We start from the raw sequence: 19068 nt of genomic DNA, 5'->3' as shown, positions 1-19068 counted from the left end.
TCCGGGAAGATCCCACATGCCGCGGAGCAACTAAGCCCGTGCACCACAACTACTGAAGCCCGTGTACCACAACTACTTAAGCCTGTACACCTAAAGCCCGTGCTCTGCAACAAGAGAAGCCACCGGAATGAGAAGCCCGCGCATCACAACAAAGAGTAGTCCCTGCTCGCCGCAACTAGAGAAAGCCCGCACGCAGCAACGAAGCCAACAGCCGAAAATAAATAAATAAATTTATTAAAAAATAAAATAAAATATACTAAATACTTCTATCTACCTACTAGGCCTTTATCAAATGGTGCAGCTGGGTAAATGAGAACAAAAAGTTAATGGAAGCTATTATTCTATTTTTAACTCAAATGCTCACTAGTGGTAACATATACTATATTCAAACACACTTGTTGAATCTCAGGAAAAAAACTGTACAGACCAAAGACCAAAAAAGTTTCAGATCTAAATTGATAGTAAATGAATAAGATTAATTATATTTCATACTTAATGATCATTCCCCTTCCCTCAATGAGTGGTTTCACTTACCAGATAGATACATACATACCTATAGATACACTTACAGATACCTACATACTAATGAATACATTGAAAACTAAAAAATACATTAAAGAAACCTCAAAATATATTAAAAACTCAAATTCTTTACCAAAAAAATCTTAATTCTGAGATCACTGTAAGGCAGAGACTTAAAGTGTGGCTTTTCTCACAATCAACCTGCTCTCAGGCCCAGTTTCTAGGCTCAACATATGATGATTAAATATAGAAAGAAAATAACAATCACTGTAAGAAAAGACTAGGCACCAGATGAGAGGAAGTTTCACAAAGGAAAAATGCTCAAAATCAGAAGGCAAATAAACTGTGTCCATCATTACTAGAAAGCATTTGTATGCCACTTTTATATCTCTGGGGTTCTACATTTGTTTCCATTAGTTCTTACACCAAGCATACATTCTCAAGGATTAAACACAAGCAATTTGTCCTGAGCCACAGACCCAACGGATTGACCAGCTGATTAGTATTTTGAACTTGTGAGTTATAATGCCTTATCTACTACTGCCTTGGTGCTAAGTGACCTACTATAAACACCAGTAACTTGGTGCAAAAAAATCTTTCATCGCTAAGAGTTTTAATAAATATAATGTGCCCTGAAAATACTTTTTAAAGTCTCTGTAATAACTGACACCCTCCCATGTATTCTATATTTCTCTCAGCAGTTTTCACAAACAAGAACTCATTAAATCACTTTTCCCATCCATACCTTTTCCAATGACGTTTCAGGAAGAAAACTCTCCTCTCTTCCTAAGTTGTTCCATATTTAGTCTTTTCCCATAAACTTTTAGAGGGACTGTAACAATAGCAATGATAATAGCAGCTATTGCTTATAAAGTGTCCTAAGACTTCCCCATTTTATCTTCATATCAATCCAAAGAGGTTAGTATTATCATCCCTATGTCATCAGTAAAGAAAATGAAGTCCAAGTGAACAGCACAATGCTTGTTATACAGCATGTACAGGGACATCTTTTTTGAGAAGAGCTTAAATAATTAGTCCAAGGTCACACACGCAACTTTAAGTGGTTGCACTAAGATTCCAAACCAGAGGTCAGACCTCCAAGCTCAGGCTCTTTCCCCACTATGCAACATTTGTCTCAAGCCTTGAGAAGAGAAGAAGAATCCAGAATTAAGGTTAAGTAATAATAGCTAAAAACAGCTACCATTTATTTAGTGCTTACTATGTGTCAGGCACTTATTTATTCCTCGTAACAACCTCAGAAAAAGGGTATTATTATGTATTCATACTTTACAGGTGAAGAAACTGAAGCAGAGGCACAGCAGGTGAAGTGATTTGGCCACTGTCACAGAGCTAATACAAATCCAGATTGCGCAGAGCAAAGCCAGGATTTGAGCCTATGCATACTCTTACTCTTAACTGGCCCATACTCTTAACCACTGTGCTCTACTGCCATGCTAAAAACTTCCCTTGTCTTGAATGGCATGAAAACAAAACTTTTAACCTTTTCACAAAATGAGTAAATTGTAAGCCTTCATGCTTTGACTGAGAGAAAACTAGTAGTGCTTTTCTAAGCATGCGCACCAGACTTCTTTACAGGCACAGAAGATATGCCCCTAGTGATTAGATCACTGCACTGCTCAGGAAGTGGCACACTGTAAATCAGGTTAAGAGCCCCCAGCCCATCTCCCTCCACACCCAGACACACTAACCATGCACTGCAAGTTACAGGCAATTCAGAGATGTCCCTGTGAAATCTTCTATAAAATGAATGTCACTCTGGAAGTACCCAAGTGTGCATAGTACCCTTCCATCACCCTTTCATCCTCTTCCCAAATACCATAAAAAACACAGCAAAAGGAATGAATGAATCTAAGCTACTTAAAAATCATAACAAATGTCCAATGATAACTACAAATTTAAATGAGAAAAAAATGCAAAATTCTCATAATTTTGTAACTTGTCCAAATTCCACATTCAAAAAGCAGTAAGCCTCTTTGAAAGTCTCAATTCTTAGACTACCTTATTATCATAAATGCGCCTTGAAGGGTGCGTAGAAAAGCCCATTTTTGCCTCGGATTCTACAAATGTTGATATGCATATTTAAAACAAGAATCATTACTGCTGGATTACAAGTTATTGGGCTTTTATACTAATATCTATTAATATGACAATGTATTTAATAATAACAAATAAAAATATTAAGCATGGATTTAATATTTGTATATTAACATGTAACATGTACAGAAAATAAATAGGAAAACAGGACTGGACCTGGAGGTACTAAGAACCTGACACAATGAGAACAGGAACTACTGCAGCTCCCTCCATTGACATCGTAAAGTTGCCACATTTTCTGGGCTCTCTTTTGAATTAATGTGGCATCTGTTCCAAGTACAGCATGCTAACATTTTACTAAAAGATATTTTCATTCTACATTTGTATCTGGTTTGCTTTTTATTTGAACTCCTGTTTTATTTCAGTGGTCATTATTTCTTTATACCAAGTTGTCAATTTGGCATTCCTGATCTATCTCTCCTGAGCACAAAAAGGGTGGGGAGGAACCATCACCTTAAAACCCTCTAACAGCAAAAATTACAATATGCTTTGCATATAGATTAAATAAAGAAAATAAGCAGCACAAAGATTTTTGTGGGCTTTTTAGTATCAGGTCCTGATAAGCTAACGGCATCTGTTCCTTTCAGAAAAAGAATTCTGCTCTGGGGGGTGGGAGGGGGAGTAAACAAATACTAAACAGGATAATTCAAGTTACAAAGTTTGGTCTTCATGAAATGATGATTTCAATAATTTGCACATATCCAACTCTATCGAGTGATAATTGCTTTTTCAGATAGCCTCAAAAATGCTGCAGCAACAAGCCAAATACAACCACTTGTACTTAACATGCATGCTGCATACTCCACAATGTTACGTCATATCAGGCACAGAGAAGACGCTTACCAAGCTATCCTGCGTTCTATAAACTGCCTGACAACAACAGAAAAAGCCACTGCCATCTCCACAGTGGGAGCAGGAGCTCAGGGTAGGCCAGCCTTTTCCCTTTGGACAACTCTGAAGAAAACAAATAAGGCCTATATTTTTGTCTTTTAAGCTAACCTCTCTCAAGGTCTTTACTCTCGACCATTCAGCCTTCACGGAAAGAAAGGCTGTTTCTTTAAAATTAAAAAGCTGTAAAAGATCGCTCCAACTTAAAAGCCCCACACCTTGTACCAACGGTCCTCCAGGTGTCCCCATGGCTACCTCTTCTGCAGAAGAATAGTCTATCTCCACTGCGAGTCTCCAAGTGGGTGTGCCCACCCGGGGGAAAGAAGAGGACCGTGGGAGGAAACACAAATTATATTTTTAAATCTCATCCTTTTAAAAATTTCTAATTTCCTATATGTTTTATAACATACACACAATACTAGGTTCAGTAAATTATATCTAAGTATACATTTACTGGGGGCCATAATATTTAAAAGTTTGGATACTACAGGTTAAGAAGACCAAAACCAGAATATGAAAGTCAGAAAATTACGGCTCTGCTACTAACTTACTCAAATTCTTGTCTCTGCCTCAGTTTTACCGTTCTCAGTTTTACCGTCCATGACATGAACTGAGTCCTTTGTACACTTATAAAATTATCATGAGAAATAATAAAATACTCTCTAGGGCATGGTCTGAGCCACACAAAATGAAAGGCACACATGAATGCTACCAACAAGAAATAACCAAAAAAGAAAGAAAGAAAGAAAGAAAGAAAGAAAGAAAGAAATAACCTTAACATGGCTTGTTAAAACTAGTTAACTGCTATACCCTACCAGATCCAATTCTTAGAATTTTAAGGCCATGCTTTAGCACTTCACTAAATACGGGTCTAAAGAAGTATAAATCACCTTAGATAGGAGCGCATTCTAGAATTAGAATTTTTTAAACTTCTATAATGAAAAACTTATTACCTACGAAATAAAATTTTTTAATTTAAAAATTACAAAGGTGAATTATGAATAACAACCTTATCAACAAGTCAAAACTCTCAAAGCCAGAATCAAAAGATATTTAATGCAGATTATAATGACTTGAGTATGCTTTTTTTTAATATATGTAACACCAGAAAAATGAATTACTGGCACTCAATAAATTATCAGCACTTCCAATAATTTACCTTTTTTTACTGCTTTAAAAAATGCTGGGTTACCAGTATAGCATTTGAAGGTGGCTGAGTAAGTAGGGATAGGGATGAAGGTGAGTTCCACCAACACTACTCATATGAAGAACTAATTCCTGGGCAGGATATCTGGATGCCCATTAAACAGTACTGGTCTGAGCCGTTACTAATTAAAACAACACAAGCATTTTCTTGGTTTTAAAACTCTACTTTACTGTGAAAATGTTGAATGAATCCCTCCTAACAACCAGGAAGAGAGACTACCAGTTTAAAAAAAAAAGTTATCTGAAACCACAACTGATCTCTTTATAAATAACTACCAGAATAAACTAGCAGAATTTAATTCTGAAATGATACTTTCTAAATTACTTGTGCAGCACAGAAAACAATGTTGTCATTTTACATCAGTTAAGACTTTAAAATTTTTTAAATAACAATGGCCACTTCTAAGGCATTAGGTGCAAGTAAAAAGAACTTAAAATGCTTTTTGCCCCATAGGTAATAATCAGTCTAGGGCATTAGGTTTATAATCTTAATGTACAAATCTTACCCACCTCTCTCCTTCCAACCTCACTCCCATTTCCCACCTGAGCCTTATGTTCAAAAACAAGCAAGTTTTTTAAATAGCCACCTGAAAAAAGTAAACTTCAAGAGAGTATTATGGTATGATTCTACTTATTTTGAAAATTCATATACATTATACACAGGAAAATTTTTAAGTAGGTGAGAATGGGATAACTTTAGTCTTCTACTTTACACATATCTATATTGCAAGTATTACTTTTATAACTCCAATGCTCTGCCTTTTAATATTTTTAAAGTATTAAAATAACATTAAATATTAAAAGAAAGGACACTTACCATCAAACGCTCTAAAATGTTGATAGTTAAATAACAACTAATTGAAATAGCCAATGTAATCTATCTGCACCTACTAAAAAAATTTATAAAATAACCTATCGTGCTCCCGTGCCCAAATTCTAACCTTTAAGAAACAGGTATTAGACCCCACTCCACAGTAGGCGCTGTGCTTGGCAATGGGCATACAATGATGGACAGGACATACACTATCCCAAATGCCTTCATTTCCAATCCATTCCAGTGCTTACTACTTCCAAAACATTCAACCTAACCCAAGCAAAATCAGATGAAACATTCTTAAAATGATATGTCGTAGCTGTGGCCATTTCAGTAGATTGAAAAACTTCTTTAGTAATTCACTTGCTAGGTTTCTGTGGGAATTGCACAGTTTAGTACAGCATTATAGACACTTAACAGGAGGAGCTCTGGAATCAAACCTGGGCTTGAGGTAAGATTGTATGATTTGCTACCTATGTTATTCCAGGGAAGCCTTCATTTCCTCATCTGTCAAATGGGAATAGAATAATAACAGTAAATCCTCAGAATATTGCTGTGAGGATTAAAATTAAATGAGATCCTTTATGTAAAAAAGCTTAGTACTAAACATAATAAACACTCAGCAAATGTTAATTATTATTAATAATATTATAATAGATAACTTTAAAATACAAAAACTGTTCACAACTTGCCAAATATTTAAAGTCTTATACCTATGCCATTTCTCTAAGAACAAATATGTATATTTGTGTATGTTTGTATATTAACACATAAAAATATTTTTCAATATAAAAACCCATAATTGAAACTTTTCATTACTGTAACACACCAGTACATTTGTGATATTTTTATATACATGATGTATACACACAAAGGCATCAGCGCACGTTGTCAAGAACTACACTGTGAACACATACTAAGAACTTGTCTGTTGGCCATGGTGGGAGGGTGGGGGGATCTAGATCACCAATTATGATTCTAACTCATATATTTAAATTTTTTTAAATATTAACATTGTTAACACAACATAGAGAAATATCTTAAAATCCAGCCATCTATTAGTGATTAAAAACTCAATTTATATGTATTGATACTTCTTTAGTCTGTAAAGTACATTCATGAGTATTATCTCATCTAATCCTTTTAGCAACATAGTGAAGCAGGCTTTTACCATTATCCCCATTTTACTACAGTACTGGGAAAACTAAAGCCCAGCTAGGATGAACTTCTCAAATGCATAGCTAGTGACAGGACTGATCTTAAAGCCAGGTCCTCTGACACCATCACAACCATTTCATTTACATTGGTCTCAGACATTTCATTAAAAAAAAGACAGAAAACTGTGCTCAATAATTTAGGTGTGTCAGAGAACTCTACAGATAATTATGCATGGCTGCCCGGTTTTACTCTCCTTGTTTCCTCTCCTTATATCTAACTATAGTATTTCAGGAATCACACAAGTGTGCACACTATAAAATGTAGAACAGAATTCATCCAAACTTCCTGTACTGGCCAATTAATACCAGAGACCATTTTCTCCCTTACATTTAGCCCTTTGAATTTAACATCTTTGTAACCACTGATTAATTTCATTTTAATATTACATCTTGAAAAGACGAGTTAACATAAAGTAAATAAAACCATTCATAATGTGGAAGAATATCAGACCAGATACAATAAATTTATGACACAGCTAAAGAATCTATCTCATGTCTAGTATGCAAACATTAACAAGTTTCAGTTCACGTTTGTGAGGAAAAAAAGGTTAGTATTATTATAGTGGAATGGGTTGTTGTATAAACAAGTACTTAAATAATTACTACTAAAGGCAGAGTTTTCTTAAATAAACACAGCAGCCCTCAGTAATAACATTTGAGGAACTCTGCTAGAGTAGAGACTGGCGAAGCAGATAAGAAAGACACTTCCCTGATTCTACATACACTCTAAGGCACACAAACCACAACTTATGCTTACATTTTTCAGTATTCCCAGGTGTCCCTTTCCCTTCTCAAAAAGCTAAAAGCCATGCAGATAAAAATATCCTTGAACAATCTCAAGAGCCTAAAAGAAGTTAGTGTCCTAAAAGAGAAAAATAATATAAAGACTTATGATTTCTTTGAACCTAACATTTTAAGTACAACCCACAGACCTGAAACTACATTTTCTTTCTGGGGCTGCTGCTCACTGGCCTCCAATACATCAATCCTATAACACTGTGAACTGTGGTGACAGACTGGTTCATGCTTCTAAACACAACAGAATTTTTCCAAGGTTACATACACCGTGACACGAGGAACATTTTTGCAGCATCTTATTTTCATTAGTCAACTAGTTTGGATGTTCTAACAGTGCAAACATTATTAACAAAGAAATTTTCATTATCTTTTGAACTCTCCAAAGTCAACCAAAGGCCATGGCACAGTGGCAAAGAGTACTGAATAGGCAGAGCTGAATCCTGGTGAAAATTCTGCTACTGGCTGGTTGTCTGACCTCAGGCATCTATCACTGAGGGAGAAACTGAGGTGCAAAGACATTTTAAGTACAGCAAAAAATTCCAGGGAATTGCCACATCATTACCATAAGCCAAAAATCTCAAGGCCTTGTTAGAACATCCTGGGTTTCTGATCAAGTAATAATGTAAAAAGAGAGTTAAAAATGTAAAGCATAATATTTTTTAAAATAACAATAACCACTACTACTACCACTATTGCTAACTCTATAAACATTTACTGAGCCTTCATTATGGGCCAGGAACTGTGCTAATCACTTTCACAGATTTTAACGTTTAATCCCCGCAACAGCACTGACAGTAGTTAATAAAGTGAAAGTATTAGAACTCTCAAAAGGACAGAAATTTTAAGTTTACAAATGAAAATAAAACAAATTATTAAAGAAACCTTCCCTTTTTCTCTACCTTCCAGCCTATACCTTTGAGTATTAAATTTACACTAAAATCACATTTATTTTCAGGAGTCTGTCTTCCATTTAAAGAATACTGAGATTCAAGATGTTGACAATCATTACGGAAGAATAAAAAACTCTGAGCTTAAATACTGGCACCAAAAATACCCTTCCGTCCAACTTTACTGAATAATTGTCCCCATTCAAAGAAAAGAGAACAGCATACATATCCGGCCCCACAATAATAGTCTTCTAATTCTAATGCCCACACTAGCAATCAGTTAATGCTGTAATTATAGGGACCTATATCGTCACAGACAAAAAAAATTTACAACTGCGAAGTCAAGTTTTGACTCTATATACATACGTACGCTATTTTACATGTAAATCTTACAGTAACTGACTTAAAAAAACAGCAAACTCATCTAAGGTAAACTAATACACTAGGGTGTTTCTGAAGACCCACTTTAGAATATCAGCAGCGTAATAACCATGATATTAGCAATCAAACTTTACTTAGCAGAAAGTTCTTAGAGGCTTGGGAAGCTGTGTATAAAATGGAGTAGACAGGAGAGAAGGGTTCCCTGTACTGTTTAAATCAACTACAGGTCCCAGCATGCAATGCTCTATTCTGGAGTTAGGCAAAAACCGCAATGCATCTTGGGACTTGTAGTAAGTAAACCACTTCCCCCTATCACAGTAAGTTTCAAGAAACTGAACTATCTAGCACAATCTGACTAGATCTTACTATCAGGGCCTAGTCAAATCCAGATAAAATTTGGTTGTTCTCTGCCCTAGCACAGATTCTTTAGCATATACTGGAAAAAGTATCAATTAACATTTAGATCAACATTTTCACGTTAGAAAAACTTTATACAGGATAAGCATATAAAAGAAATCCTTAAAAAGCAAAAAGATGTGTTACAATTTTTAAATTATATTTAAAGACACAATTTTTAAAACAATTTTTTAAAGTCTGATCAGTTTCAAAGCTTTCTATTCCCCACCCCCCAAAAAAGTTTTAATTGTTTTACCAGCTTTTCTCTTAACACTCTTTCAAGTTATGTTTTTATGAATAATTTTTCTTGAAGGAAATTCTCATAAGAAAACATTTCCCGTACTTTAATACTACCCATTAGGAAATGTATTCTTATAGCTATACACATACCACCATCACACACACACACAACAACAAAAAAACGAATAATACTTAAGTTCCTCTTTTGTCAAGTCCTTACTCAATATTTACCCCCTCCACTCCTCACCCTTCATTTCACACACACGTGTGAAAAGAACACTCAGGGGAAAAAAATTCCATTTCTCTCATCCACTGACGTCTTCAAAAAAAAAAAAAAAAAATTTTTTTTTAAGCAATCAATAACATGTCCAAACCCAAGTAGACAACTTTGAGCTGTAATTTATGTATATAGTTTCTACACACACCCCTATTTTCTGCAAGACTGAAGGAGGAGGCTGGGAAAGAACTAAGTGCAATCTGCATCAGGAGGCCTAACACAGGTGGTGGGTTATTTTCAGGCAACAGCACCTTCACAAACATGCTGTGGAATACAGTCCAAGAAATTCCTAACAAGGAAAGATAAGCTGGCACACAAATTTAACATAATCCAGCTAAAAATCACCTGCAACACAAGCTACTACATTTCACCATAAAAGTGACAGGCTACTATAGGATCTGAAGCTTCATCAATACAACATACTGTCCATAAGGCCAGAGATAGCAGTTGCCATGGTTACTATCACCCACTTTTATCAGGAAATTATTGTCATTAACTCTGAAGTTTTGGGTACTTATTTAAAATTTAAAAAAACAAAAGTTTAGGGTTCTGACTGTTAACTGAATAAAAGAATCAACTACTGTTTAATACCTAAGTATGCTGCTTTAGAGATGCACATGGTTAACAATACTTGGATCTGCAGCAGAAAAAAATCAATTCCTTTCTGCTGCTCCTTCTCCTCAAGTACTGACAGTTTGTATTCTCAATGCAGCCAAAACAATAAAACAAAACCCATCTTTCTGGCTTCTGTGTTTAAGTTATTTTTCTCCCCTAGGCCCACAAACAGAGTCAAAATAAAGCCTAGATCATCAACCTGTTAGGCCCCATCCCTTTCCTAGTTCCAAATTACCGGTTCACTTTTTTGTCTACTTTAAAAAGCAGAAAAACATTTCCACAGATGATTCCAAAATATAGGAAAGAATAGTTTCCTTCAGCCGAGACCCGCTCACTATTTTGTATTTAGCAAGGGGGTGGGGGGTGTACAGTTTGCAGTGTATTGGAGGGAGAGAAGCAGAGAGGCATTCAAACTGCCAAACAAGTGTCCAGTGTAAGAAAGTTGCCTTAGAAAAGCCCAAAGGATGACTGAAACTCACATAATATTATCTCTAAAAGGGAAGAGTTCACCACCATCCCAGTTTAAGACTCAATTGATAGACAAGCAATATAAAAGTTATTCTTAAAGGTCTATTTCAGCATTCTCACAAAAGATAACTGTTCAGAAATTCAGTACACAAATACGATGATATGAAAGCCTACAAAACAGTGTGGCCACATATACACACAAATATACAAAGAAGGAAACATATGCTATTTAAGAAATAATTATCTACAATACTTTTAATGCAGTGTTAATATATTACCTCTTTAAAAACAAAACAAAACAAAACACCACAAAGCAGCAAAAATACACACCTGGTAAAGTTAAAGTGATCAAAACACACTGCTATGCTCCTAAAGAATACTTAGGGCCTACAAAAAAAGCCCATGTACAAAAGTTCTGAGAAGTCAACATAAATCATTAATATTTCCCATGACAAATTAATATGAAAATTCAAACAAGAAATCAGCTCTGAATATAGATATAAAGGAATTCTGTCAAAGGTCAGAGACCTAAAACTTTAATCCCTTCCTTTTCTCCCTTTCAATACTAATTAAATACAAAAGACTTTGGCAATAAAATACTAAGGATACAAAATTTAAAAGCACATTAATATAACCTTAATGTCAGTATTTCCTCAATAAAAGCTTTAGTATTCACCGTCTGCAGGATGAAAACGTTAATATTACCCTGAGAGGTTTCATTTTTATCTAAACAGTTAAATGTTTTTCTCACCCTTCACCGAAGCAAGTTTCTACATTTCATTTCTAATTGAGGTTATTTCATAAAGAGCAGTCAATTCTAAAATTTAGGGTACTCTATCTTTTGATATGCTCATAAACATAGGAACTCCCAATTATCTATATGTCATTTTACCTTAGTCCAAATAGGTGAGCAGAGTCTATTAAGAAGGCCAGAACTCAAAGTTCTGAGTTTTAAACTTCTGGGTTATTTTTACACAAAAAATATTTCAGTGCACTCCTCTAGATTTGAGTAGTCATTTCCTCACGCATCCCTCTAAATTAGAAAAACAAAAATGATACACACACGTACCTAATACTAATGCATACAAATATGTCTTTTTCACTTTGAAACAAGTTTGAAAGGTTTAGTTAGTAAGAATTTTTCAGAATGTTAGCAGGATCAGTCAAAACAATCAAAATATTAACTGTGACATCTGTTACTCTGTATGTTAATAAGAGTCTATAGAAGAATCCGGGAACTTAAATAATCACTAAAATCAACTACTATCACATCAATGGTGAAATGAACAAAAACTTTAACAGGGAATACACATTTCACAGGATCTACAAAAGGAAAAATGATCTTTTTTTTGAATTAAGGGAAACTGCCTAGGCAGCATTTTTTAAACAAAGCTTCAAAACTGTAACAAAGAGCTTTTTGGTAACCACAGCAGTATTTAAAAAAAAAATTCATAAAGTGTTCTGGGTGCACTTTTAATGCACTCATTTCCCAAATGATATGGAGAAAGTTAGTATTTTAAAGACAGAAGCTTCTGTCCATGTATTAATTAGCCACCTATCTCAACAACTTAACATCTGCATGGTTTCTGACAATTTACAAAGCACTTTCACATGTATTATCTCATTTGATCTTATTGAGAAAAAAGTACAGTATTATTCCTAAAAAACAAACAAAATTCAAGGCAGATTCATCAAATTTTCTACACATTCCCAAGTTTTTAAACTTTGACATAAAACTTTACAAGCCGCCACAGTAGCATGATATTTGCAGTGATAAATCAATTCACCTAACACTAACAGACTTTCAAAGGACATGTGCTATAAATGCTACAAAAATACTTTCATCTTTATGCAGTTATTGTTAAGTGTTACTAAGGGACATATCAGCAATGACCCATACCCACAGACAGAACTTTACTTCTAGCTCAAGAATCTCAGTCTTTGGAGGCCAACTCCAATACATCAACCATATGTATTTATAACGCTGAGTGCCTAAGAATTTATCTATTAGGATCACTGTCCATAGATTGGAGGAAAAAAACACAAAAAGTCTAAAAATTTTTCCATACAGTATCTCCCTTTCCAATAGTTCAAGTACTCTACATCCCACTTGTATTAACATTATAGGGATGACCATAAAGCCTAAAGTCCCAAGTCATACCAACTACTTTTGTTTATAGCCATCCATTGCACATAATTTTTAAAAATGTGTTCAACACCCCACTCACCAATATGGGAATAACCCCTCTTCAAACTAAAATAATTCTAACAGCACTCTGTACCTCAGGGCAGCATCCTTAAGCTATCCACAATAAGCAATCTACTTTGTGTAATATTGTAAGCAGGTAAAAAGCAAATGGAACTTTTCAATAGACTTACTCAAAATCTTTCTGGAACTTTAAGGTGTTAATCCTGTTGCTTAGTTGATGCTAAGTAGAGCTGTAATAAGTAGCAAGACCCTCAAAAGTCATAGATTTCCTTTATCTTGCTGCAGCACCTCCTGCTGGATAGCATTTAGAGTTCTTCATGTAAGCAGAAGAAGAGTATTTCTGACACAGCTCTTTCCAGATGACTGAATGGGAAAAAGGATGGACCCTTCACAGCTAAAAGAAATAGGGCCCCATCCATCACTTATACCTCTTAAAAATAAAATCTGGCATAGGCAGGAGTCTTAATTGATTACTTTTCCAGTTCCATAAAGACCCGCCAGAGTTCAAAGTGCAACATGTTTAAATAAAGCTTGCAAAATTAGCTAAAAACTATGTTAAAAAGCCTTTAGAAGCACTCAAGGAAAAGACTATTAAGACCATCCAAGCAATGCCAGTCATATTGCAAATACTATTATGTTAAGACAAGCAAAAGTATGACATAAAGAAAAACACCTGGAATATTTTTAACATGTTAGCCAAAAGTTTATGTTTTGCGAATTTTCTGCACTACTACTATGCTCTTCATTTAAGGATAGTTGTATATCTACAAAAGTTTTAAGTGCAGAAATTTTTTTCATAAACATGAGCATAACTGCACACAAAAATTTCCTCTTTGCCATCAAAAGATGTGTCCTGAGATTTTAAAGTGCATTCTTCAGACATTTTAAATGGCCCTTAATAAGCCAGTTTTGAGCCCACGATGTAGATTCCATATACAGAGACAGAAAAAAGAATAGAAAAGAACTTACCAAAATCAAAATGAATAATAGTATTTCCAGTAAAAATGTAGTAACAGTTTCCTACAACGCTGTGAAACCAAGTAAATTGTGAAACTTAAAAAAAAGGGGAGGGGGAGGGGGAGAGAGCTAGTCTTCAAAAACCAAAAGAAAATCTGACCTATTTATTTCCACTGCCCAAACTTGAGTGAACATCAGATGTAAACAAACAACATAAACACTGAAAAGTACACTCAGATGTCATAGCCCCAGTTTCAGTCCCCTTATCAGGCCCTCAATGAAGCTACAGACGTTGGTGAGTAACCTCTCTAAAAGGAGATATTCAAGCTCTGTGCCCTAAAGAACCCCTAAAAAGTGTGCCTATGAAAAGGTTTCCTAGAGTGCATAACTGCTTTAAAAAAAAAATTTCATCAGCCCAAATTAATCTGTTTCTAATATTCAGCTATCAATTATTAATATATAAATGTTCTTCCTTCTCTAACGTCCTCACCTCAAGCATCTACATTCCTGACACCTACTATTAACAAAAATGCACAGCTCGCACCCCAGTTATGGGGCAAATCTTTGCAATCCAAAACACAGTCACAAAGTTCACTGTCAAGGCCAGTGCTGAGGCCCGCATACCCCCGGACCTTAACTCACATTTGAAATTCTAGAAAGCCATACTTGCAGAGACATCATTTAAAAACAAAACAATGTGGACGTGAAAAGTAAGATCCTCTACTTCAAGACCTAAACAAAGAATATTTCAACATATGACCGGAATATGATGACACCAGATTCACCAATAAAAACAAAACCTGCCTACCATTAGCAGCCGTACCCCTCATCTCAACAACTCAACTACTTAGAAATCACTCTCAGCACATCTGCACCCCACAACCGGCGTGTGGCCTTCTCCGGGGGTGCAAGTCACAAAGTTGAAAGGAGACATTCTTCCCCCGGTGCCCAATCTCGACATCAACCCCTCCCCTGACAGGGCCACCTTGCTGCTACCCACCATCGCGAACGTGGTCAGGGGAAAAAAAGAAATCCTAACAGCACCGCTCAGCAGAATAAAGAGACCAAAGAGAGGATGACGAGAAGTGTTGGGAACTGCGTGCACGACGGGGCTGGACCAAACGGAAAGAGTCCCACTCCGCGCGCCCCTCCCCCCGGCGGGGGCGCGGGCGGGGGAGGGGCGGCTGCGGCCCCTCTTGGAGCGGCCTGGCGGCCCCGGCCACCGCAGGGTCCCGGGGGCGCCCCGCGGCCGCGGGATGCGGGGGCGAGTGCGGGAGGACCGGCCCCGGGGTGAGGGGTGCTGGCACACTCTCCGGAATAACAAGTTGCAGAAGAAGAAGAATAAGCGGAATTTCCCCAACGCTGCTCCGGCCACCCAAGACAAATGCACCAACACACACATACACATACACACACACACACACACACACACACACACACACTCGGGCCCGGCAGCGGCAGCAGCCGCAGCTTTTTTTTTTTTTTTAAACCAGATCCCTCAGTCACCAAACAAGATGGTTTTCAAAAAAAAAAAAAAATTAAATAAATAACCATAATAAAAACTTCCCCCCGACATCATCCTGGGGGGAGGGGGTAGTGAAAGAGCCCCGGCGACCACCCCTGGGCGGAGGAAGAGCCCAAGGGGGCGGACGAGGCTCCGCGCCCCCCGCCCACGCCGGCGGCCCCCTCCCCGGCCCCCCGCCGGGACAATGTGACGCCCCCTCCCCGCCACCCCCGGTGCGCCGCCTCTGTCACCCGCTCCGGCCCAGCACTCAGCGCCCAGGCTCCCGAAGCTGCTCATAAACTTACTTCCAATTTATCCTGGGGAGGGGTGGAGGGCAGAGGGGAGGAAGGGGGAGACAAGGTTTTTCCATTGTCTTTTTTTTATGGGGGGGAGGAATAGGAAGGGCACGCAGGGGGGCGCCCCGAAGGGGAAGTTATTGCTCAAATCTCAAGTTGACTGAGGGGGTCCTGCCGAGAACACCCCCCTTTCCCTCCTCCCTCCCACACACCCCTCCCCTCCCCCTCCCTCCCCCCAAAACAAACTCCAAGCAAGCAGACCCTGTACCTCCCAGAGACAAACACCAGAGACAAGACAGAGAGAGAGACAGAGAGAGAGAGAGACAGAAAGAGAGAGAGAGAGAGAGGAGGGAGGGGGAGGGGGAAGGGGAAGGGGGGAGGGAGGGGAAATAGAGCTACTCCAGAAAAAAAAAGAGAGGAGAGTGAGGAGAAGAGAGAATGGAAAAGCTGGGATACTGCACCCTCCTGCTGCTGGCTGGCTGTCCCCCCTGGCAGCTGGAGGCAGGAACTCTGAGCAGGAGAAGCAGGAGGAGGAGGAGGAGGGAACTCTTCTTCATGGGGAGGGAGGGAAGAAGCTGGAGCTGCTGCTGCTGCTTCTGCTGCTGCTCTGGGCCTCTCGCACTTTTTAGATATTAGTGTGTTAAGATGGTAGGTTGTTCCCTTCTCCCTCCTCCTCCTCCTCCTCCTCTCCTCTTCTCCCCCTCTCTCTCTCACTCACTCTCTCTCTCTCCCTCTCTCTCTGGGCTGTTTCTTTCCTCCTCTTCCCCAGGCAAGGGGGGGTGGGGAGGAGGGGGTGGGGGGAGGAACTGGATCCTCCTCCTCCTCCAGGAGAGACACACAGGCCCCGGGCCGGAATGTGGGGGGAAAATCAGAGCAGCAGGAGAGAAACTGTGGGAGACAAACAAGCCCAACTCTTCATCCTCCTCCTCCTCCTCTCAGCAGCAGCAGCGAGCACCACCAGCCCATTCACCACCCGGCCCCGGGCCGCAGCACCTCCGCCGCCTCAGCCCGGGGATCCCTCCGCCCAGGCCCAGACACACTCGCCCGCGCGGGAGCCCGCCGCGCGGCCCCGCCGGCCCGCCGCCGCCGTGCGCGCCCCCGCCGCTCCCGAGAGCCGGGCGAGAGGGACTGGGGCTGGGAAAGCGGGGACGAGGGCGGGGGGAGAGGAGGCGCCGGGGTAGAGGGGAACGGCGGGGAGGGAGGGGGCCGCCGGGCGGAGTTGTACGGCGGCCGGCCCAGGCCCCCGCGCCTCCTCCCATGGCTTCACGGGGCGCGCGGTCCCCCCCAGGGGCGACGGGGCGGCGGCGGGAGGGGCGGTGGGGGCCCGCGGCGGCGCTCGGGCGGGCGGACTACTTGACGTGTCGGTGCGGCGAATTTATTTCACTTTGCCTAAGGAACGGGGTGTGCTGCGGTCCCCATTGCCTAGGGAAAAAACCCGGATGTAAAGTGAGTGAAACTAAACTAGAGTGAAGTAGGGCAGCAGCAGCCAAACTCCAGTGCAGCGGCGGCGGCGGTGATGGGGCTGAACAAGGAGCGGCGGCGGCCAAACTCCGGGGCCGCCGCAATGATGGGCCCCGTGCAGCGCTGCAGCTCGGCACCCGTGTAGCTGCAGCCGAGGCGAGGCCGGAGCCCGCTGCGGCCCCCCCAACTCAGCGGCCCGAGCCCAACTCCCCCTCCCGTCGCAGGAGCTGCACAGGGGCTCCGGAGCGGCCCCAACTCCCTCCAGTGCAACAGCAGTTGGAAGGGGGGAAATAAAGCCGCGAGGGCAGGGACGGAGAGAAGCGATGGGGAAGCACTGCAATGGGAGTGCGTGGTCCAGGCAACAGGAGAAAGATGCAACCTCAAGTCGAATGCAACATGCAATCCCCGGCCGCCGCTCGCCCGCTCCCTCCCCTCGCCACCCCGCCCCCTTTCCAAATAACTACCCTTGAACCACTTTATTAGCCGTACTTAGTCCCACACTCGCTTCGGGGAGGGGCGGGGGACGGGATCCTTCGCTCACCTTTATTTATTGCTGCTTTCTCCCCCCTCTCCATGTTTTTTATTCCTAAGTTCTTTTGTTCTAAGGGGGATGATGGCATTTACTTTTCTGCTTTGTGTAGCAGGGCAGTCGCTGGGAATCAGCCACGTATAATCCGGCGGTTTGTCATATTTTATTAGTGAAAGTATTTTATGCCTATTCTACCTCCAAGGACTGTAACATGGAGAACTGCAGGGAGGAAAAAAACATCAGAAGAATTCTTGTTTTGAGAGATTTCTTGGCGGGGCGGGGAGGGCTTTTATTTATTTATTTATTTATCCCCCTGCAGGGGGGTTATTTAGATTTTCAAATCGATAGTTTTCAACTTAGAGCTGAATGTTTTTGTATGGAAATACTACTAGATTCTAAAACAACCCCCAACCACAATAAAGAAAAAAAAGTCCAAAATCTTAGATTAAAAAAAAAATCCCTGCTGGACAGTGATATTATCTGTTCTGTGTAGCACGCTGGACTTAACGTACTGTTGGCCTCCGAATGTTAAATAACAATAAGCCGAACCTCAACTGAATACAAATGGGGGGTGGGGGTGGTTTTGTTTTTAAGGCTCAGCACTTTTGTAGCATCTGCCACTACGCATTTTCCAGGCATTGATTAGCCATGCAACTCCCATAGACATGAAGTCCAGTTTTTGCAGATAAAGAGCAACAGTGGTGAGATGATCTGCCCAAAGTCAAAGTGAGTCAATGACAGAACCAGAAATAGCCTTGGGCTCTATTTGTTACTAGTCACATCTTTTCCATTAAATACTAATTCCTCCAAGAAATAAACAGTATTTAAAAATAAATAGACGTTCTTTACCTTGTTATGTATTTCCACCAGAGGTGCTTTGAGATCCTTGGACATGCAGGCATTTTCTTACTTCTGTGACCTGCAAAATTAAGTTTCGTTTCTCAAGAGAAAGCAATTTTTTAGATTTTTGATTTCTTAAAGCTAAAAACTAAATAAAAGTACGGGCTTTATTTTATATGTGTAGGCCATTTAGTACCCTGAGCTTTACATTTAAAAAAAATTCACAGCAGAGAAAGTGTATAAGAGTTTGAGATCGAAACTGAAAATCCCTATAAATGATTCAAGAAGCCTGGTTGAAAAAAAAAAGAAGAAGAAGAAGAAGCCTGGATGGATGAACTCATAATGTTGTGAAACTAAACCCATAACACAGTCAGTATGAATAAAGGAAGGACTGCTCAGGTAGTAAGACGCAGCTTTACAATCTAGAGATAACTCTAGTGTATCTAAA

The 19068-nt window shown here is 39.7% G+C and overlaps 1 protein-coding gene across 27 annotated transcripts in view; it reads right to left on the bottom strand.

The window, feature by feature from the left end:
- The window catches only part of PHF21A (PHD finger protein 21A), a 194100-nt gene extending 177339 nt beyond the window's left edge, over positions 1-16761 (bottom strand). For 7 of the 27 annotated variants that reach the window (XM_027114881.1, XM_027114906.1, XM_027114907.1 and 4 more), the window contains exons 1-2: positions 14003-14983; positions 13204-13327 (exon numbers count right to left, since the gene is read on the bottom strand). The gene's annotated coding sequence lies outside the window, so the exon portion shown is untranslated. The other 20 variants (XM_027114900.1, XM_027114896.1, XM_027114895.1 and 17 more) reach the window with 13 other exon arrangements.
- Between the last annotated feature and the right edge of the window lie 2307 nt (positions 16762-19068).

This window comes from Aethalodelphis obliquidens, unplaced genomic scaffold (genome assembly GCF_003676395.1).
Source record: "Aethalodelphis obliquidens isolate GAN/ISIS:26980383/991018 unplaced genomic scaffold, ASM367639v1 scaffold14, whole genome shotgun sequence".
NCBI classification, from domain to species: domain Eukaryota; kingdom Metazoa; phylum Chordata; class Mammalia; order Artiodactyla; family Delphinidae; genus Aethalodelphis; species Aethalodelphis obliquidens.
This window is presented reverse-complemented; position numbering and strand designations above follow the sequence as displayed.